We start from the raw sequence: 23,795 nt of genomic DNA on the forward strand, positions 1-23,795 counted from the left end.
GTGAACTGAGAGCACAGTGTGAGGGAATGTTCTTAGGTTAGAGGTCAGCTTCTGCCAGACCCATTGGCAGCTGAGATTCTAAGCTCTGACTTAACCAAAAGATGGGTTTTCCTTCTAGTGAACATCTTTGGAAAGAGCGTTCAGCTCCCTAATGAGCTACCTGTTGCCATAGGTAGTTCAGTGACATGTCCCTGGTGATTGGTGTTGCCATGGACCCATGGACATGGCAGTGAAGGGATTTCCTGGGTGTGTACGCACTCAATATTGCCAATACTGGAGGGAAGGCCCAAATGGCCTTTAGACAAAGGAAGTAAATGTGTGTATGTGTGTGGTTGTGTGTGCTTTGCTGTGTATCTAACTTATTTGTATATGTACACTTTCTTGTTATACTCTCATACATGTGGGATCAGGTGTTTTTATGCTTTACTTATTCCTGTGATGTACATGTTTGTATGTATTTGTGTTTGTAGAAATAATGTTGTTAATGTATTCTTTTCTCCTAGGGAGTTGAAGCATCCTGGATGCAAGAATGCAGGTAAACGAACCATTTTCTATATGTTTATGGAGTGGTACAAGTAGTCAGACAGTTAAGCATGTATCTTTAGGGGTCTGTTCAATGTCTATGTACATTTTCATAAGTGTATATAGGCCAGGATTTCTACAAGAGCACTATTTTAGTTATGAATACCATACAGAACAGAACCTGCCAATCATGGGCCAGAAATGTGCAACCCTGGCTGGGTTGAGGTCATAGGAGCCCTTGGCTGACCATCTCCCTTCCTGTACGAGAGTGTGGGGGCCATAAACATCCAAGAAGACCCTCAGAAGTCCCAAGTTATCCTCAGGGCACTCTCACGTGGCAGACCTGTGCCACCCGCCTTATGTCACCAGAACTCGGGTCTTCATGGACTACCTCCAAGTCAGCCTCAGAACATAGCTCTCTGTGTGAGGAAATTCTCCACAGAGAGGGCTAGCTTCAGTTCTGTTGGCATCTGAGTTGCTCAGACTCGTGGCTGATTCAAAGGATGTGTTTTTCTTTTGATGGAAAGAGTGGCCATCTTTCCACCAAGATTCAGATCCATGTTGTCATGGCTGTTTTGGTGGAAAGGCCCTGGTGATTGGTGTGCACTAAGGGGCCCTGGAATGGGCAGCGAAGGGCCTCCAGGTGTGTTATACCCCAAGCTTGCCAGTGAGATGTGGAGGGCCCAATGCCTGGACAATTAGATTATATAGACTATACGTGTATCTAAGTGTGTCAGATTGTGTGTGCTCCCCAGTGTTGTGTGTGTAGTTATTTGTATATGTACATTGTCTTGTTATAGAATCATGGATTTAATACTCATGGATTTATTTCTCTGTTACTTACTTTGAAAACATATATGTTTGCATGTATTTTTGAGTATATACAGCTCTAGAAATAATGGTCATAGTACATTCCTCCCTTCTGCAGTGTCAGATTATCCCATATAGCTCCACAGTTAAAGGAACCACTGTCTGTTCTGTAGACCAATAGGAGTACATACACAGTTATGTACACTTCCTCCTCAGTTTGTTCAGTACATGCACACATTTACAGATGTGTGTGTAATGCGTATTTGTCTAAGAGTTTTAACTTTTGTTGTGGATACGATATGGGTTTCCACCTGTCAATGTAGAAGCAAGGGACTTCTGGAAAGATTAATGGCCTGGGGACTGGGGACTGGGGATGACCCATGGCCTTGCTCCTGACTTCTGGCTATGTCCATGGGCAACATATATGTGCACACACGTCCAACAGTTTTTCCAAGTGTCTTGGCCTAGGATTAGTGGGTCCTAAATTAGACAGTCTCCTTATGCATCCACCTTGGCTTTCAGACCAGACATCCAGCCTGTGACCTGGTGAGGGGTATCTTTCACATGGGGGTGTTGTCAGTAAAGGGTGGTAACCAGCCATGGGTCCTGAGTGCCTCAGGTGTGGGAGGCATACAGCATGTGGACTCCAGGTGTTTCCAAGAGAGTCAGTGAGCTGGCCCTGCAGTTCTCCTGGGCAGTATCTCTAGGACATGCTGCTTTGGCCAGAGCTGGCTTTCCCAGAGTGTGTAGCCTTCAGGCCTGTGCCATTTCCTGGTCTCTGAGAAGTCCCCAAACAACCCCATTTTGGTTGCACTGTGACAGGACCATCCCTCCAGCCTCATGCCATCTGACCTGGTGCCTAGGTTTACTACCTACAAGGTAACCTCCCCAGAAACACAGATTAGGGGGAGAGGCCAGGCTTCACCTACCCTTGTTGACCCGGGAGTCTTTAAGTGCCACAAGTTTTCAAAATGTGGGTTTTCTTTCTGGAAAAGAGTGGCCAACAATCCACTGATGTTGAGGTCCCTGGTTTCAGGGCTGTGCACTGACACGTCCATGGTGATTGATGTCATCCCATGGTCAATGGAACTATCAGCAAGGATCTCTCTGGGTGTTTCTGACCCCCATGCTTTCCAGCACAGAAGAGGAGGGCTCAGTGGCCCCTCTGTGAAGAGCTTGAGTGTGTGTGTCCAATTCTGTATGAGCTCTTTGGGGCTGTGTATATTAGTTTTGTAAGCCCAATGTGTTGTGAACGTCAGGTATGTGGATGTTACAGATTGGTTTCTATCTGTATTTATTTCTAGATACATGTTTTATGTATTTGTGGTGTGCACATTTGTAAATTAAAGGTTGTCCTGACTTCCTCCTTCCTTTGAGAGGGAAGCATCCCAGAAGGAAGGATGCAGCTTTACAAGTAAAAAACAACTTTCTTTTTCTTTTTTTAAAAAAAGATTTGTTTATTGAAAGCAGCACTAGAGAGAGGAGAGAGAGATACAGAGAGAGAGAGAGAGAGAGAGAGAGAGAGAGAGAGAGAAATCTTCATCCACCATTTCACTCCCATGGTGGTTGCAACAGCCAGGGCTGGACCAGATAGAAGCCAGGAGCCAGGAGTTTCATCCAGGTCTTCCATGAGGGTGTAGGAGCCCAAACACTTGGGACATTTTCTGCTGCTTTCCCAGGCACATTAACAGGGAGCTACATCAGAAGTGGAGCAGGGGCTAATGCTGTGGCATAGTGGTTAAAGTCACCTCTTGTAGTACCTGCATCCCATATAGGTGCCCGTTCAAGACCTGGGTGCTTCACTTCTGATCCAGCTTCCTACTATGGCCTGGGAAAACAGTGGAAGATGGCCCAAGATGGAAGATTCTCTCTCTCTCTCTCTCTCACTCTCACTCTCTCTCTTTCTCTCTCTCTCTGCCTATGCCTATACCTATGCCTATGCCTCTCTGAAACTCTGCCTTTCAAATAAATAAATATATTAAAAAAGTGGAGCAGCTGGGACTTGAACTGGCACCCTTATGGGATGCTGGCACTACAGGCAGCAACTTTACCCACTACACCATAGTGCAGCCCCACAATATTATTTTTCAAAGTATAGAGGTATTTATAAAGTTATATATGTGTCTTTAAACATTCATTCAGTACTTTCACACATTTCCTTAAATACATCAAGGGAGGAATGTGTCCAAAAATGTTACTTTTGCTACATATCCCTTGCAGCACTCAAATTCCCATTAATGAACCAGGAGTCGTCCGGAAATCTCGTTGACATGAGATCCGGGGACTCATGGCTGATCTAGATGCTCACTCTGTCCCTATCTCCTGATCTTAGATGAAGCATAGACAGCTCACATCCCTGTGCCCTCCAACAAGGGAGATAACCCACTCACCAGCAGAAGGTCCTTTATTAGACCCATTCTTGTGTTCCTACCTGGTTTTTCATGCTTTATCCTCAGGCTCTGGTGTGGGGGTTTGTTGTCTCCCACATGTCCCATTCGAATAGCCAGTAAACCAGCCACAGGTCCGTAATGCCCCTCCAAGCACATGAGAAGCTTAACAGGAGTGGTTTCCAGGAAGTTACTTCTCTAGCCTCCTGCTCACTGTGTCTGAGGCTGTTCCATCCGCTGTTCCATCCACTGTTATCCCTTTTAGACTTGCTGCCTCTGAACTATCTGCACCATGCATAAGTGCATCAGGAGGCCAGCCCAGCGCCTCCTCTGCATGCCATGCCTATGTTTCTGAAGTCACAGGTGCACACCATGCCATCCATCAATCCTGCCAACCGGTGCCTGGACAGTTTGGGGAGAGATCACCTGTGCATGCTTGTAGGGTATCAGAGGCTTGAAGAGCTTGTATGATATTAATCTTGTCTTTTGCTAACAAGCGATGCCATGTGTATGTGTTTGTGTGGGGGGGGCAGGGCTAAGATGCAGCTGTGGGGGTCAGTGTTGTGGCACAGCAGGTTATCCTGCCACCTGCAATGCCGGTATCCCATATGGCCACCAGTTTATGACCGGTTGCTCCACCTCCTACCCAGCACCTTGCTAATACACTTGGAAAAGCAGTGGAAGATGGCCCAAGTGCCTGGGCCCCTGTACCCATATGGGAGATCCAGATGAAGCTCCTGGCTTCTGCCTTTGGCCTGACCCAATCCCAGCTGTTATGGCCATTGGGAGAGTGAACCACCAGTAGATGGAGGATCTTGATCTCTCTCTCTCTCTCTCTCTCTCTCTCTCTCTCTGACTCTGCCTTTCAAATAAATAAATAAATCTTGAAAAAGAAAGATGCAGCTGTGGGCCTGGCTCAGCCATTCCACCAATGGGTGTCCCTGGACAGTGAGCAGTAGAACATCCCCAGGCTCCAGGGAGCCAGAGTTCATTCATGAACTCCTGGTTTGTGAGTATAAGATCATCATTTTGTTTTCCAAGCCACCCATCCTGTAGTGTGTGTGTATGTGTGTGTGTAAATCTTTAATTGCTCAGGAATTGGATTCATGACATTATATGGATAACAGTTTTTTTCCTGTACATTAATTTTTATATATAAGTAAAGAAAATTCAAAGAGTACTTTTGCTTAGAGAGTTTATTTCCAAGGTAGTGCATTTAAGGACAAGGGCAAATCAGTAAGATGATCCTTGGCCATTCTGTGTCAAACACAAGGGATTGTGGTAAGCCAGCTGTTTATGCTTGAACTTGGCAAAACTCATTTCTGCTGGAGTTGTGGACCTAGGTGAACCTGATCTTGCATGTACCTGTTTGATAGTCTAAGGGATTCAAAATGCATAGCACTCACTAAAACTAACTAAAAACCATTCTGGTAACTGAAACCAAATTTTTCTGAAATAAGACTGATGTAAAAGTAAAGTGAAAATTACTAATTCTAAACTCAAATGCCACAAATATAAATAAAAAACCAAAACTCCTAAATTTTGTGATTCAAAGAAAGCAAAAGAAACTAAAACTTAATGATCCTATGAATGAAATGGTGACTGATAAAGACAGGCTAACCAGTCACTCAGAGAAAATAATTTTGTAGACATCATAGAAAGTAACTGCATAATCTCAGAGATTCTGATACTGACTCTTCATAGAAAGGGATTTTATAAATCTAGATTTGCAAAGTTGGGGGCCATTGTTTCCTTATATAACAGGCTTTCCTATGGAGTAGCAATAATCCAGTTAAGTTGAAAGAGGGGTTTTCAGAGGGGAATCTCATATGGAATAATGGTAAATTGCAGAGCCAAGAAATCAGGTGTCATGTTTTCCAGCATTGCACAAAAGCAACTGAGAGAAGCTATGTGAAGACAAGTCTTTCTGAATCCTATTGCTCATGCAGAATTCCCAAAACCAAATTTTCTATTAAAAGGAACAAAACCAGAATCTTGGTGGCAATATGCCCATCCCCATATAAAAGTACTAGAGGGAGGAATCAGTAATAAAGAGAGAGAAAGTACTCTCTGATACATGAAAACACTTCCATCTTTGTGTAATTTGTGTTCTCAGCGGGGTAGTTTTCAGGATGAGGGAGACATGGTTGAGACAATGATACCAAGCATGGAAGGACATGATACTAAGAATCAGGGAAGCTCAGAAATGAATGGGCAGACTCAGGAAAGAAGGAGGAAAACAGGAAAAACTAACATCACCCGTGAAATGCAAACCAGAAGAAACACAAACAGATCTGTGCCTTTCAGGAAACAGAAGGTGAGAGAGGAAATATACAGAATAGGAGCTTGACCAAAGATTTCAGAAGATGAGAGAGGAATACCAGAAGTTGAATACCTGCATGTGTATGAATGAGATTGCTGGAAGAGGAAAAACCAATGCAATGATCTAAAGCTAATAATTATAATTCAGACTGTTTCCGGAAATGACAATATGCTCTCAAACTCCTCCTTCACAGAAAACTGGGTCATACTTTGAGTGAGTGAAGCCATTTATAGCCTAGTAAAATCTGGGAATTATATGAAAAATATTCAGAGATCTAGAATACAGGGATGAGTAACATAGAAGGGAATGAAAATGATCCAGCTGGTCTGGGTTGGGAGGAAAAAGAAGACAATATTTAAGATGCTCAAGAAGAGCCAAGAACTTTGTGCCATCCAAGCTGCCATTAGGTGAAAAAATAACATTGGCATCCAAGTCTTTGTGAGAGATCTTGGGTGAGATGGACCCCATGATCCCTTCCAGAGGAAGGAACAGACGTGAGACAAAAACCCTAGAAAGTCATTACTGTAAGGACAGATTTTAACAGCCAACCTGGCAGTGACTTTGTTCAGTGAAGACCAAATGAGATTCCTCTCGAGGGAGTGATGATGGTGGTACTCCCTAGGGTGACTGCTCTCTGATCATTTTAAGTTCTGCCTTTGCTAAAGGTGTTTTCTTATGATGTATTTATTTTACAGAAAAGCATGTGAAGATCAACTAGTACTAGGTGAAAGAATTTAATATAAAGTTTGCAGAGGACTGGTGAGGAGGGATGTGGCTGATGTTGTGTCTCCTCCTGTGTGGTTCAAGTTTCCGATGGTGTGGGAAACTCCAGCTCCTCTGATTGCCAGGACTCCACACTGCAGACTTCTGAGCAGCTGAAGATGTCTGCAAGAAAGACACAGGAGCAGGGGTCAGTGGGGAGGACAGGGATGAGGCTGGGGTGGGGACAGTGGGATGGGTGTGCAGCTCTCAGAAGGCTCCTGTGGCCTGGGAGGTAACCGTAGGTCCTGAACTGCACAGCAGTCAGGGCCATGGGGGCACTGAGGCCCATTTGGATGGGGTGTGGATGTCCTACAATTGTGAATTCCCCTAGGCACTCACCTGGGCAGCCTTCATGGGACTGGCCGCTTTGGCAGTGAACCTGATGCACAGGAAGGGGGAGGTCTCTTGGCCCCTGGGATTACAAATCCAAGGCCCACTCCCCTGGGTCTTGTGAGGAGCAGGTCTGATGACACAGAATGGGAGTCCTGACCCTGCCCACTCAGTCCTTACCCCACAGGTCTGGGGCCTGTGAGCTGCATGTTAATTATGGACAACTGCACAGAGCCTTTCGTTTCCTTCCCTAATCTTGTAGAAGTTCTTTCTATCCTCCCTGTAAAAGTCATCTCAGAGATTTTATTGGCAAAGAATTATTCTGTGGCATTAAAACCCCACCATTATTGCTTTAGTATATTTTGGCATGGAACATGTGATGGAAGACTTTCTTTTGAAGACATACAGCCAATGCGTATTTGTAATTGAAGTATAAATTAGAGCACAAATGAGAAGAACAGAGGGGCTTGGGGCCCTGCTCCTGCTACTCTTCAAAGTGAGCTTTGCCTTGAATTGCTGGTAAGTGTTTGAATTTTTTTTTTTTTTTTGACAGGCAGAGAGAAAGGGGCAGAGAGAAAGGTCTTCCTTTTCCGTTGGTTCACCCCTCAATGGCTGCTGTGGCTGGTGTGCTACGGCTGGCGCACAGCACTGATCTGAAGCCAGGAGCCAGGTTCTTCCTCCTGGTCTCCCCCATGCGGGTGCAGGGCCCAAGGACCTGGGCCATCCTCCACTGCACTCCTGGGCCACAGCAGAGAGCTAGACTGGAAGAGGAGCAACCGGGACAGAATCAGGTGCTCCGACTGGGACTAGAACCCGGTGTGCCGGCACTGCAGGCGGAGGATTAGCATATTGAGCCATGGCACTGGCCCAAATGTTTGAATTTGACAGGTACATAGGAAATTTTACACCCAGAAAAATAAAGCAATCAACATATAAAAAAGGCTCTAAGAAAGGAGGCTGAGGTCCCCAAAAGGCCTGGAGCTCTTGTGTTCTGTGCTGGCTCCTATTTGGTGTCAGGATGGGCTGGGAACCCACAAGGATACAAAGGTGAGTGCAGTGGGCTCTCTTCCTGGTGTGAAAAGACACCCAAAGGCACCTCTCTCTGTCTCACCCTCTTCCTAATCGTCCTGAGTTTGAAGAGGTCAGGGACGACCCACAGTGTCTCCCCACACCTGTGAAGCTGCCTGTTGACTTTGGGATGGGCAGGTGGGGATGCACCCTGTAGTGGGAGATGTTCAACAGCTCTGGGGGCTCTCCCCAGAAACAACACAATTAACATCCCCCTCCGAAGTCATTTGCATGCCAATCCTGCTAGCAACTCCAGCCTTTCCTTCAGATGAAAGCAGCTACTGGGGGCTCAGCCTGGGAGCCCTAGGGGCTGCCATGGAATGGGGATGTGTCCCTGGGACCACCTCAGGGTGCATCTTTCACTCACCTGCGTGGATCCTGAACATCCATTCATCACTCTCCAGGTCAGGCTCGACGGCAGCCTCTCCACCTCTGGGCTCCAGTTTGTTGGCTTCCCTGAGGTGTCAAAAGAATGTGAAGCAATGGAGTCCATGTGCCCTTACTTCCCTGACCCCCATCTACCTGCTCCAAACTCACATTTCCTGATCTTGATCGAGGTCCTCCATGTCCTGTAGACTTTCAGGGTAGTTAACGTCAAGGGAACATGTGGACAGCTGGAAGGAGACAAGTATGTTTCCTGAAACAGGCGTTAAGGAAAAGCCCTGTCCTGGGGGACATGGAGGCCAGAGTCAGACTTCCCTGGAGTCCTCCCTCCATTGACACTGGGACCCTGCCTGCCTGTCCCCAGCCAAGTTCCCTGTGTGGGCAGTCGGGTTGCTCAGCACCGTTTCATAGTGCAGTGTGGGGATGAGGAGTGAGGGCAGGGCTGATGAAGGGAGAGGGGAGGGCTGCAGAGAGACTGGATCAGCATCCACAGTGCAAGGACATCCACTGCCTGGATGCCACCAGGTCCTTCAGGATGTGAATCATCCACTGTGGTGAGGAGGGAATGTGGGAGAAGCAGGACCAGGGGCTTGTGAGCAAGAAAGCAAGAGAATCAGAAAAAATAAAAGAGGAATCACTCACCCCTAGATCGCCGCTGCCAAGATAACTTTCAGATTCTGCCAGGTTGCCTTCCGTGTGCACCAGAGCAGAGAGAAGGAAAGGGGAGAGTTAGACTTGAGGTGAGGACTTGGATCCCTGCTGCTGGTTGGATGATGTAGGCCAACCTTGGACCCCGTGTCTGTATCCCTATCCCAGGCCTAGATGGCTTCACCTCTGTAATGAGTGAGAGGATCTGAACTCTGACTTCTTCTTCCAGCCCTCAGATTCCCATCACTGTGCCTAAGAAGTGTCACCTTGTTCCTCCATAGGTAGCCACTGGGTCAATGTGTGCAACTCATTGTTTTCCATCCCTCGTGTTTCCCTTCCTCTATTTTGTCTCATAACTCTTGTCCATTTCCTTTGTCCTTGTCATCTACCAATCATATTATTGTCTGATATGGGAGCTCTGGAGGCCAAGATAAAGATATACTGCCACCTGGGGCTGGCATTGTGGTGCAGCAGGTTCAAGCGCCACCTGTGGGGACCCCTCCATGGGATCCCTGGTTGGTGTCCCTGCTCCTCCACTTCTGATCCAGCTCCCTGCTAAAGTGCCTCAGAAAGCAGTGTAAGACAGCTCGTGCTTGGGCCCTGCCAGCTGTTTGGGGGACTCTGATGGAGTTTTGGACTCCTGATTCGGCCTGGCCCAACCTGCTCATTGAGGTTCTATGGGGACTGAGCCAGTGGATAGAAGATTTCACTCTGTTTTTCCCTCTCTGTCTATAATTCTGCCTTTCAAGTAGTAAATAAATCTTTAAAAAACATATTGCCACGCACAACAATATATCTGTAGATCACTTCTTAGGTGGGAAACAAGTGTCATGGATGCTTGTTGGGCCTTGGGAAGGTAATGAGGACCAACCCCATATGTCTGGGGTAACCTCATGGAGTTTGGAAATATTGAATCATCACAAGAATCCCATGTTTCCTGATCCAGTTGAAAAGATGACCCAAAGAGGAGAGGAAATTTAATTTGTTCAAAATCTGGTAGTCCGCCAAGGAGGCAACAGGGGGTCCACAGCCATATCAATAAATGGGACTTGCTAGGGTTTCACTGAGCAGTGAGAGGACTGGGAAGTAGGACACCTGCAGGCCTGAGGACAGGGAACGTGCTAGGCATGACTGGAGGGGGAACAGGCTGTGTTTGAAGCAGTGCATCTGAGGGGAACAGTGATGCCCAGTCCTGCTGCCCAGAGGCCCTCCACTGAGCCCAGTGCATTCCAGCAGATGAGGTCAGCGGCACCGCCTGTGTGTCCAGCCCAGGATCCCCTAACACACATCCTCTGGGCAGCCTGTACAGCTATGCAGTGTCTCCAGTAGCAGCTGGATAATGGCCTGTCACACAGTCTACTCCAAACACTAGACTTGGATGAGATGTGGAAGCCAAGATGAACCCAGAGTAATGCTTGGCCCTCACAACTCTAAGATGCTGGGCCTCCCCAGTCAGCCCAGAGCAAGTATTCTTTAACTCAACTGACCCTGGGTGTGTGTGTGTGGGTGCTCCTCTTCCTTCTGCCCTGAGCTGAGGATGAAGCAAGGAGCCCTTACTGAGACACAATGGCAGCACCTTGCTCTTTGACCTTCAACCTTGTAAGAAAGAAATTTCTGTTCCTGATTAGTTACAGAGTCTCAGGTATTACGTTGTGGCCAGAAATGGACGAAGACAATGGTCAGTGCAAAACCCAGACATCTCTTGTGTTCAATTCGAAGGTAGTGCTGTCCTGTCACAATGCAGTGGATTTGATCTTTGCAATGGCAAAGCCGGGGGTGGTCAGTATTAAAGAAAATATAAAGTTTTAAATAGTAAAGCAAGAAATGATAGTTAAAAATTTCTATTGCTCCAATCCCATGGGCATAAAACCTCTTCCTACTCTATAATTAATATAAAAAAGAACAAATCAGATGTCTACATACAATGTCTTTTTTCCTCCTCTGTTCCTATGTCCTCTCAGGAGTCCAAAGCAGTGGATAACCCAAGCATTGCCCTAATTTGACCCTCTGGTCTTTGTGGGTGTTGCTCCTACCTGAAGAGGCTTCATCGTCACTGGCATAGTCCGAAACGCTCTGTAAGACCCAATCTTGAGAGACACAAACACAGACAGTAAATGTTCACAGAGAGTCTTGCCCGTTCCTCCCCTGGATTGCTCAGCATGACCCTGCCCCTTGCTCTGTGCTCTCAGCCCCTTCCTGGGCTCTGTGGACCTGACCTTCAGGCAGACATTGACCATAGCTTCAAGCCTTCCAGGGAGGGAGAGGAGCTGACGGCACCACCTCTCAACGTCTCACTTTCCCTAGTGCACTGAAATACGATGCCTCCAGCCTGCATCTGAAACCCCCCACTTTTTTATATACATATTCCTGTAACCATGCAGCAATACCTCTGTGATTGTTTTTTTATAGAGAACTGATAGTGGCTTCAGAGGAACATAACTAAGGTAATACACACAAACTGCCAAACTTGTACAATCAGAACTGTAACACATGGGAACCCACAGAGATAAAGTCCACCCCCATGCACAAGCCAGTATCTTCCAGGGACCCCAGAAAATGATCAGTACCCTTTATCAGGAAGTTAATTTCCCACCACCGCACTCCTAGTCCTCTGTCATAGCAGGAATTGGGCGTCAAGTGGCCTTCCACACTAAAGCCCCAAGATAGTCCCATCTGTGCTGTCATCTGGACTATTCATACTACAGGGAGTAAGTGATTCCCGAATACATACCACTTGCTGTTTGTATTGAGATCACCTGTAATTAGAAAATGGCACCATGAGGTTCTGAACACTCTGTGTCCCTTTGCACCTGTCTTTAATGCCCTTGGTGACACTGGGAAACCCCGTGTGAAAGAGTGATCCTATGGAGGGAACCCAAAGACGTGAGCAGAGCGATCACACTCACTCCAGGAGGCATCAGCTCTTCATGGGGGAGGTGTCTCTCCAGTCCACTGTGGTTGGAAGCCACAAAATTCCTTTCAAAAGAGGAGAAGTGCTGCAGAGAAAAGCTTGCTGTGGTCCAGTCCTGACAGTCATTTTGTCCCTGTGTCCCGCGTCAGCTCTCTGTCAGTGTAAACTCTCCCTTTCAGTGGCCCTCACCGTGCACAGGGTGTATCATGGACCCTATCCATGATCAGATTTTTCTTCTCTTCATATGGTTGAGAAAGGAAGAAGCCAAGGAAGGAACATTTCTGTTTTAGAGGAAGGCGGGGGCCCTTACCTCAGTGTACTCTGGAGTTTCTTTATCCTCCGTGTCACCAGGAAGCTCCTCCCATGCATCCTCCAGGGGCACTAGACAGACATATGGTGACTGTCAGTACACTGGTGCATCAGGGAGCATTGGTGGACATGGGCATGGGGCGAGGGTTAAGGCCAAGGAGAAGAACGTGAAAGACCTGAGAAACAGAGCCTTAAGCTTTCTAGCTCAAGGCAGCTTCATTCATGGGAACTATTTGGGGCCAATACCACCACGGTTGCTGTATTTCAGTAAGAGTCCTGGGACGATTCCTGCATGTTTAGAATCAAATAAACTGCTACTGTCATCTTGATGTTTCCCAAGGTCACTACTACTCAGGGATCAATATCTGTTTATTGTATTTGAATATGTCATCTCTCCTATGAGCTTCTGAACTTAATTAAAAGCAACCATTAGTGGGAGAATGACTCAGTTGTAGGCAAAGCAACATGTTCATTTATTGCCAATCCCTAGGTACCACACAAGTAAATGAAGAAGATGTAAAAATGGTGAAATTCCACCATTTATAAATGAGCACCAGGCATTATGGTAAAACTTTTCTCCTGATCCTATTGTTTTTATTACCATTAGAAATGGTATCTTTATGGATTATAGCATAAGAATTCGTTGTATGCAGACAGTGTGTGATGATCAAATCATGTTGACCTTTCCAGCTCCCTAAATATATTTTAAACTGTTTTCATTTGTATTAAACACTTTTCACATATGTTGGGAGTATGTTTCATATACAGCTAAGCCATGGAATTGTGACTTAACCATCAGACACATGTGGGGTGAGGGTTGAATGAGCTCACTTACATAAAGTGCAGAAGGTGATCAGGTTCTTTTTTGTTTTTGTTTTTTGAGAATTGAACCTTGAGCTGTGCATTTGGGAACACATTTTCTGTGGGAAATATGTACACATATACACATCCAAGCACTTTCAAAGACATACACGCTCACTCATAAAAACTCACCATACTGGGGCACAGAAACCCCCACCATCTAAATGACATAGCTATTTCCAGAGCCTGCCTTAGATGCCTGTAGCTATGTGCTAGTCTTTCTGGTTTTTGTTTTACCACACCCTCAATCTTTTTAATCCACCAGGAAGCTGGAATCAGGTTGGCTCTCCAGAAGAGAACCGGCAGGAAGGTCCCAGTGTCTCCTCCCTTCAGTTGTTCCTCAGCACCTGAGGCATTCTAGAATACGTACAGTGTGCACTGGATCCTGAGTCCACCTGCAGTCAGAGAAAGGAAGTCACTGTGAGATCAGATACTGTTTGCACAGGTCTCTTCTCCTGGTGCTGACCTTGGGAAACTTGATGGGATACAGTGCATGAGGCAAATGCCCCAATTAAAGCACAGAGGATACTTGTGTGAAATATGTGAGCTTTACACAGCCCATTTTACGTGTTCATTTTGGTGGGCAAATGCAACATTCATTTGTGAAAATGAAAACCTGGGGGTTGGCCTTGTGGCACACTGGGTTAGGCTGCCCCCTGAGAGGCAAGCATCCCATATCAGAGCACCAAATCAAGTCCAGGCTGCCCTGCTGCTGCCAGTTCCCTGCTCATGTACCTGGGAAGGCAGTGGAGGATGTCCCAAGTATTTGAGTCCCTTCCAACCAGTGGGAGACCCCCAGATGGAGTTCCAGGCTCCTGGCTTCCACATGGCCAGGCCCAGCCATTATAGCCATTTGGGAAGGTAACCAGAGGATTTAAGATCTTTGTCTGTCTGTCTTTCTGTTATTCTGCCTTTCAAATAATGAATAAATCTTTTAAATCAGTAAAATATTTAAACTATGCAGAACTGCTCCTGTGGACAAGGCCCAGCACCACATCACTTGTAATTGATTCTGTCATTTTATGAGACCCTCTTGAGTCATGTCTCACTTTATAACAGACATGCCCTGGGCTTCCCCCACAAATAAATTGTGGAAGTCATCTGCAGTATAGGCGTTCAGATTTTCATATCTGAGAAAAACATTGCCTGGGCCTGATGTTGTGACACAGTGAACGGAACTGCTGCCTGCAGTGCCAGCAGTCCATCCTGCAGTGCCAGTTTGCATCCTGGTTGCTCAGCTTCCAATACAATGCCATGCTGTTGTGCCTGGGGAGGCATGGAGAATGTCCCATGTCACTCATGTGGGAGATCTGGATAGTGCACTGGACTCCTGGCTTTGGCCTGGACCAACTCTGGCCTTTGAAGGCATCTGGGGAGTAAACTACTAGATGGAAGATCTTTTGTTCTCTTCCCCTGTCTCTGTGCAACTCTGCCTTTCAAATAAATAAATAAGACTAGTGATTGTATACCAGGAACATTTGTTTCTGTGACCAAAAACCCCAGTCATACCTTGCCAAGAGATGTGACTTCCTCCTCTGCTCTGTCTCTCGGAATCGCTTCCACCAGGTCCTCAGGAGCAGCTAGGAGAACCACGGGGTAACTGTCAGGTGTTGTGGATGAGTTCGGCAGGTAGACTTGCTTGCTGTGGACATGGGCCTAGGCTAGGTGGGGATAGTTGTGAGCAGCGAACTACGTCAAAAGTTTTGTGCTGCACTCAATAACAGAGCAAGAAAAAGACAAGCCAGCCCTGCACCCACAAGTAGCAGGAAGGCCACGTGATGTGGGCTTGGAACTGCACACGTGTCACTGCTGGATCGTCCTCCCTGGTAGATGAAAAATCCCAAGAAGAGGAGCAGGAAAGAAATGAGAAGGGAGTTTGGCTTTCTTACTACCAGCAACCAAATCATTATGAAATAGTCAATTTAGAAATAGGCGAATGCCATAGTGCACTGATTCATTGATGATGCCCCATCATTGCTCCTGTGCAAAATGGGCGTGGAAATGCCCAAAATGTAGACCGTAGAAATCCCTGCTTTTTTCTTGTTGTGTTCCAAGATCATTTACCTCCATGAATCTACATAAGCAGCTATTACATTTGCCATCTTTCCTTTCAGATATTTTTAAATTGCTCTGGGCAAGTAGACATTTATTATCTGAATCACTTGTAAGTGAAAATTTCAGTGGCATGAATTACTTGGCAGTGCTGTGTAAGCACCACCCCTGTGTGCCCCAACAGTTGTCATCATACCCAATCTAAACTCTGCATCTATAAAGGAAGAACTTTACCTTCTCCTCCTTCCATCCCCAACTAATCTGTACTTCCAGTCCCTTTGAATTTGCCTGTTGTAGACATGCCATTGTATTAGAAACATACAGTGTTTGTCTTTCTGTGTCTACTTTATTGCAGTGTGTTGTTTTACCATGTCCTTCCATGGTGTGGTATAAAACTTTAATTCATTTTTATATATTAAAACTCTTCCACTGTGTTCATATACCACATTGTCATTACTCATCCGTTTGTTGATTGGCACAGCTCTGGCCATTGCAGCCATTTGGGGGTGTGAACCAACAGAAGGAAGACCTTTCTCTCTGTCTCTCCCTCTCACTCTCTGTAACTCTCTCAAAAAAAGTAAAATAAAATCTTTTCAAAAAAAAAGGCCAACTTAGATCTATCAAAAAAGTGAAGCAAGTGTGCAAGCTGCCACCCTGAAATTCCTGCCTGCAGCTGACAGGTGCAGAGAGCACAGCTGCAGTCAGTGTAGCTGAAGCAGGGGTCCTGGAGCCTGTGGCTCACAGTGCACATGCATGGGAGTGTGGATGGGCTCAGAGGCTGAGTGTGCACCTGCTGGAGAACAAACCCAGTGGGGTCCAGTCTCCAGGTCACCCCACTTCTGTATGTTTGTGCTCCACAGGTCCACCAGATTCTCGTGGTGAAGGTCAGAGGAGAACCCCTGTGGGCCCAGGAGAGGGGGAAATACCCATTTGGAAATACTCAGGGGAAAGTGAGCACTGTGAAGTATTCCCAGGTGTTCTTCATAGCAAAGTCACATCCTCCAAGGACACCACCAGAACCTTATGTGACTGGATAGGGGGCATCCAGACAACTCTAGTCCCCACTAGTTTTAGTAAAATAAATAGGGAGAATAGGAGGCTAGGGAAAGGTGAAAGAGGAAAGGTCAGGGACTCGGGTTGGCTTAAAAAGGAGTTGAAACAAGGGTTGATACAAAACTTTCCTTCCCCTACTCCTCACCACCAGTTCAACAGGGCCTCCATGAAATAATAGTGAATTAAAATGGAGACAGCAGTGAGACAGGTATAATTAGGAGTATGAAGGCAAATATAGAGGCCATTGGAAAAGTAACAGAACAGTGGGAATGGAGGCACAGAAGCCTCAGACTGCTATAATTACAGAAATATTCACACAAAGCTCATCTCTCATCCATAATGACACAAAGTCTCCCACAAAGTGGTGGACATTTCTCATAATGCTTTAGACACCCTTAAATGCTCCTGTTACACACTGGAATAATGCTACTGATCCCAGGTGCTTGCTAGTGTGCACTCTGCAAGGCAGGATGTGATGGCTCTTGTGGTTGGATTCCTACTAACCCTGTAGGAGGCCTGCACTGAGTTTCCAACTCCCAGTTTCAGCCAGGCCCAGCCTAGTTGAGGGGCATTTTAGGAGTGATGCAGTGAATGGGAGACTCCCTTTATATCTCTCTTTCTGTCTCTGTGTGCATCTTTAAAACAAAAATAAAACCTGGAAAGGGAGTTAATGAAAGGTATGTTTTAGCAAAGGAAAAGAATAAAAGATTAATTTCATGTAGATATAAATCTAAATGTATTGATATCACATTGGCATAGGCAAAGACTTCATATTAAGACCCGGGAAGCACAGGCAATAAAGGCAAAAATAGACATATGAGATTACATCAAGCTAGGAAGCCTCTGCAGAGTAAAGAAACATTCAACAAACTGACACCATGGGCGAAAATGTTTGCAAATGATACTTCTGATAAAGAATTACTATTTACAATATATAAAGAGCTCAAGAAGCTCAACAGCAACAAAACAAGCAATCCAGTTAAGAAATGAGAAAGGATACGACCAAGCATTTTTCAAAAGATGAATTACAGATGGTCCAAAGACACATGAAAAGATGCACAGCATTGCTAGCTGTCAGTAAATTCAAATAAAAATCACAGTGAGATTTTACCTCCCCCCTGTTAGAATGGTTATCATCCAAAAATCAAAAAATAAAAAATGCTGTCAAGGACATGGGGAAAATAGTAGCCTAATACTTGGTGGGAAGGTAAACTAGTACAAGCATTGTGGAAGACAGTATGGCAATTTCTCAGAGATCTGAAAATGGATCTACCACAGGTCCCAGCCATTCTACTCCTGGAAATTTACCCAAAGGAATTGAAATCACTATATGAAAGAGTTGTGTGTATCCCTCTGTCGATAGCACTCAGCTCACAGTGGAGTCAACCCAGATGTCTATCAACTGATGATTGGATGAAGAAGTTATGGTGTATATATACATGATGGAATGGTACTCAGCCATAAAAAGATGCAGTTCTGTCTTTCACAAAAATATAGATGCAACTGCAGACCATTATGCTTAGTGAAATAAACCAGGCCCCAAAAGACAAATATCATGTTTTCCCAAATTTGTGGTAACATACAGAGTACAAAAAAGTAATGAATATGAGTGAAATTGACATTTTGAGATTTGATTAGTGACCTTATTTGGGCATAGAGTCATTGGAGGATTAACCAGTTAATATGAATTCATATTAGAGTAGCAAGGACTTGTTCCCATAAGACTGGCATTTTTACAAGATGAGGAAACAGGTCCAAGATGGAAGGATGCCATGAAATGATGGGAGCAGATTCAGGTGCTTTGGTAGCCACCTAGGAGGCCCAGGATTTCCAGGAAACCAGCAGAAGCTAAGAAGGGACAGGAAAGATTAGTCCTGATGGTTTTCTGTGGGAGGGTGACTATGCATAAACCTAGATTTCTGACACCCAATCTCCAGACCTGTGGGAAAATAAAATATCAGGTACTTCAAACTGACCACCAACCAGGCACTTGATTATGGCAGCCCGAGAAAATTATTATCCCTCAACTAACTATTTTGATTGGCATGTAGAGACATTTCAGCCATGAGAGAAACACATTCTTCTCAGGTTCATATGAAGAAGTCTCCAAGGCAGATCAAAGTATGAGCTCTGTCACACAACCGCTCACTTAAAGTAATGTATGTCACACAGCTTGTGCCACTAGGCAACTATGGTAATACAATAGAGTTCAATCAATGAAGATTACTTGGCAAATTTTGCAAGAACTATAGAAGCTAAATAACATACTCTCCAAAACAAATGGGACAAAGAAGACTGTATAGACATCTTAAACTATTTTGAACAAAGCAAATAAAAACCCCAACTTTGGGTAGCAATGAAGCAGTGCTCAGAAGGAAAATGGAGCCCTTGAGTGAAATACTTTCAAAAATGATGATGATCTAAAATCAAGGGATTCTTACAACCTAGAAAAGTAGGTTGTAAGTAGAAAAGCAATCTGATGTAAATTAGATAAAAAATGAAAAAATAGCAATTTTCTCAGAAATGGATGTAACAGGAAATAGGAAATGGACAGAGTAAAACAAAAAATCATGAATTAGTTTTTTGAAAAAATCCATAAGATTGTGAAACCTCCGCCTGTCTAAGCACAAGGCAAAAAGAGAAGAAACAATGTCTGGTACTGTAAATGAGAAGGGAATCCTCACCACTGATGGCATGGACAGGAAAAGGAAAAGAAAAAAGTACTTTACATACTGTATGCCCACAAGTAGGTTCAACGAAGCCTGAAATTCCTTCAGGGTCAGAAACTACCCAAACTAACCCATGGGCCCGAGCCTTTGAAGAGAACTTTACAGCTACAAAAGGCGAAAGAAGGTGTCAGGGCCATGTAGATTCATTGGTGAACTCCAGTCAGTTCTTACCAAGAAAAATGTCATCCCCATACAAGCAAGGGGCCATAGTCCTAGGTGTTTACCCAATTAATTTAAAAAACTTTGTCCCCACAGAACCCTGCCACATGACTGTTTCTGGTGGCTTTCTTCCTGATTGCTTAAATTGGAAACCAGGACCAAGAACATTGGCCCATCTATCCAAGGGGGTATAACTCAGTGATGAAAATCATTGAGCAGTCAAGCCACAAAAAGGAGCAGAAGAATTCTTATGTATGTTACCAAATCTAATTCCAACTCTAGGAAATTGTGAAAAAGAATGACTAAACAGATTTTTCTTTTGACAGGCAGAGTGGACAGTGAGTGAGAGAGACAGAGAGAAAGGTCTTCCTTTGCCATTGGTTCACCTTCCAATGGCTGCTGCCGGCTGGCGCACTGCACTGATCCGATGGCAGGAGCCAGGAGCCAGGTGCTTTTCCTGGTCTCCCATGGGGTGCAGGGCCCAAGCACCTGGGCCATCCTCCACTGCACTCCCTGGCCACAGCAGAGGGCTGGCCTGGAAGAGGGGCAACCGGGACAGAATCTGGCGCCCCAACCGGGAATAGAACCCGGTGTGCCAGCGCCGCTAGGTGGAGGATTAGCCTAGTGAGCCGCGGCGCCGGCTGACTAAACAGATATTTAAAATGACCAGTTCTAGGGTCATGTTCTGGGGTCATTCAAGGGTTCTGGAAACATGGGTAAAGATGAATAACTCCTAGAACTGTATCACCAGAACCAACCTTAGTACAGACTTGGGAGTTGAGTCAATGATAACATTTCTTTATTGGTTCAGTCTCCATAACAAATGTACCCTACTAATGGAAGTGTCATCAGAAAAAGGGAAGTGGGAGTCCAGTATGAGAACCTTAGGAGCTATCTTTTCAGTTTTCATATTTTATCTCCAGTTGTTAATATTGGTGTGAGATCTGGTGGCACTCTCTCAGTAAGATGTCCATTTCAGCCCATGTTGGACAATTGGCCAAACATCTGAACAGTAGCTTGAGATGTTACTACTAACAGTGACCCCAAGTTTAAGCTGTTATCATGTCTTCCCTGTGTAGTGGTCACCCTGCTGATTGAGTTGACCAATTCTAATTTTGCAGTCATGGAATGAAAGACACAGATAGCATAGCTTTTTAAGAGTTTTGTCTTAACTATGAGACCCTGAATAAAGTAGAATCCTGATTGTTGAATGAGCTTAATGAATGAATTTGCACAGTACCTTCAACTGATTCCTTTGTTGGGGGTATCCTGTTCTTTGGCAAGACAAAGATTTTTCTGACCTTCAGTGCAGAATGGACAGTCGATGTTCTTGACCTCCGACTTCCTTTTCGTCTAAAACTCTTTAGACAAGATCCTGGAACAGTATGACAATAGACAGCTGTTGACATCCCACTGGCAGAAGACCACAGGGAAGTGTGCAGTTCCTCACTTTCATCCCAGTTTTCCCATTCAATAGTGCAGAGCCATCCTCTAAATCAGAGTTGGATGCTAGGCAGATCTTGCAGTGTGGTGAACATTTCCTACCCAACAGTTTGATAGGGTAGACAAAGACTTTTCTTAAGATGAGAGTACAGGGACTAGTGCTTGAAGGTTCAGACCCTAAAGGGAAGCTGCATGTACCTGGGAAAGTTGCACAGAGTCCCCCGACCCCCATCACCTGTCCTGGTTCCCTGTTATGAGATGTGGAGATACTGATATGGCCTGTGTTGTATTTGAGCTCAAGAGATTAAAAAGAAGTGGATGTTTATCAAGTCCGGTGCTGCATAATTTTTTAAAAGATTTTTTAATTGTTTATTTGACAGGTAGAGTTACAGACAGAGAGAGAGAGAGAGAGAGGTCTTCCTTCCATTGGCTTACTCCCCAAATGGCCGCAATGGCCAGAGCTACACCTATCTGAAGCCAGGAGCCAGGTGCCTCCTCCTGGTCTCCCATGGGGGTGCAGAGGCCAAGCACTTGGACCATCCTCCACTGCCTTCCCAGGCCACAGCAGAGAGCTGGACTGGAAGAGGAGCAGCTGGGACTAGAACCTGGCACCCATATGGGATGCTGGCTCTGCAGGCAGAGGATTAACCTAGTGCACCACGGCGCTGGCCCTGGTGCTGCATAATTGTCTGAAATTCTTCAGTCTTCAAATGCCAGGAAGAATAAGCTGATCACTGGTTGTGACTGAATGCAGGGAGGATACGTGACCACAGAGGAGGACAGGATGGAAATTGCTCTCCCTTCTTCCATGCATAGAAAGTTTTACAGCTCATGGAGAATCTCTCATTCCCATGCTCCCCACACAGCCCCAAGCTATGGGCAGATCTGTGCCTGCTCCATGTTGATTTACTATTAAGCAAATTGAAAATTAGAGACTCTCAGTGAGTTGTCCACATTCTTATAACTGACAAATCATGGATCTGGGACAGTCTCACCATTGGTTCCCTGGGGGACAGAGGACCGTGAATGTCTTTACTAGAACCCTGGACTAAGCACCCTCAGTGGCTTTCTGACATCTTCCAGGGCAGGATTTCCTCAGGAACAGTCTTGCTCAGGGCAAAGTTCTGGAGACAAGAGAAATCATGACTCAGATCGCTCCCTCCAGGTTTCTTTTCCTGGCTTAAAATAGGACTCTTTCCTCCAGGACACCCTCTCCGAGGGTCTGGAGAAACCCAAACTTACACCCATCCTGGCCCCGCATATTCACACTGTCACTGGCTCAGCCTTCCCCATGGCCAGGTGACCCCACAGGGCCAGTGGTGTGTTTGGTTTTAAAACTGGCTCAAAACTCAGGACATTCCACAGCAACTGCCATGTGAGGGTGAGCCAACATCGACTTCTCGGCCATGGCCAACGCTGCATGAACACTGAACAGAAATTCACCCAAGATGGGGCCATTCCATTGTTGTGGTATTGGGGGATGGGGAATTTGGGAACAGATTGTTGAAGGGAGTTCGTGTGGTTCTCTCAGTACTGAATTGGTTAATACTGGGGAGAGTCATTAGAACACAAGCCCAACCGCTCTCCCTGTCTCTCTTCTGTCACTCTGCTTGCTCTTCTACTTTTCCACAATGATGGGACACAACATGGGACCCTTGATATGGGCACCTGATCTTTGACTCCTAGACTTGAGAATCCTGAGCTTGGGGGTCTTCTTCCTTTATAATTTACCCTGTCTCAGATGTATGTTTAAATGCCACAGAAAACTTAATATCTGTCCTTCAGAGAAAGTGGCTGAGCAGTCTCAAATCCCTGTATGACAAAAGGCTGGCTGTACTAGGTCTGTGTGCATCTTCATGCCCATGACTTTTCTCACCAAAACCCAGTCCCTAGGAACTCTTCACCTTTCTCTAGACCCTGCAGGGACAGCATACACAGTCCTCTCTCCCATCGGTGAGGTTCATCCATCGCCAGGCTTGCCCCATCCAACCCATGATGCTGCCTGAGGACCATCAGGCAGGCCCCCTTCTCTCAGTCTTCAGATGTCAGCCCCACTGACCAACGGCACTGTCCCTCCTCCCCGTTTCCCTGTAACCCCCAAACAGCAGGGTTCATGTCTTTATCCACCCCACCCTGAAATCCCAGTTTCTTTCCAATGTGACAAAAATATATCTGGGTTCAGACTGTTCTTACAGACTTGGTCTCAGATGGCGACCTCTACAGACAGAAGAGGCTGGCTTGAAAGTGCCTTTTTGTGTGATGTCTGTGTTGTGTTTGGTCTGAAATTTTCCTGGCTTGATGACAGTAGTGTGACTTTCTTTCCTATCATCATTCTCTGGATAAGGTGTGAACAAACTTGGCATTGGAAATTATTTTTCTAAATTTAGGAAATATTTTGAAACAACAAACTTAACAGAAGCATCAAAAGTAGAAACTGAATAATACGATGACCAAATGTATTTATAAATCTGTAGACAGCCTGGAATGGGGGAAATAACAGTCCATGAGGAGAGTGATTAAGCAGAAGGTAAGTGGCCAATGGAAGAAGCAGCATTGTGGAGGTCAATGTGACCTACCTGCTGGACAGCAGTTGAGATTTCCCATCGTGGACCACTCTGGATAGGACGATACGCACATTCCCACCGCACTCAAGTTTGAACCTTTCAGCTCAAGAGAGTGACAGTTGGAATGGCAGGATGATGTCACTCACCTTGTTACCCTGGTGACAGGACACCATGGAATTTTCAAAGTGAGCCATGCCGCACTGTAGGTGATGCTGTACTGCTATCTACACACACATTTTTCAGTGTCCAAGCGTGGTCATTTTAGAGTCCAAGTTTTGTTTCCAAAACTGACTCCAAGACCCACACATTATCATCCCCTCCTTGTGAAGTAAGAAGAGTGACTTAAAAGGATCTATTTCCAATATAGTTGATGGTAACAGTTTGAATGAGAGGCATGACCTAGCACTGTACAATCATGTCATCTGCAAACATGGATATTTGGTTTCCTCTTCTGTGACATTTGAAGCTCATTCTTTAATT

At 45.5% G+C, this 23,795-nt stretch overlaps 1 long non-coding RNA gene across 2 annotated transcripts in view; it reads left to right on the forward strand.

The window, feature by feature from the left end:
• Positions 1-23,795, forward strand: part of LOC149121269 (uncharacterized) — a 142,062-nt gene that overhangs the window by 14,050 nt on the left and 104,217 nt on the right. For both annotated transcript variants that reach the window (XR_016224350.1, XR_016224351.1), the window contains exon 2: positions 504-535. This is a non-coding gene — a long non-coding RNA (uncharacterized LOC149121269). The remainder of the gene's footprint in view (positions 1-503; positions 536-23,795) is intronic.

This window comes from Oryctolagus cuniculus, chromosome 17 (genome assembly GCF_051225735.1).
Source record: "Oryctolagus cuniculus isolate XC-2025 breed Fujian yellow rabbit chromosome 17, ASM5122573v1, whole genome shotgun sequence".
NCBI lineage: Eukaryota > Metazoa > Chordata > Mammalia > Lagomorpha > Leporidae > Oryctolagus > Oryctolagus cuniculus.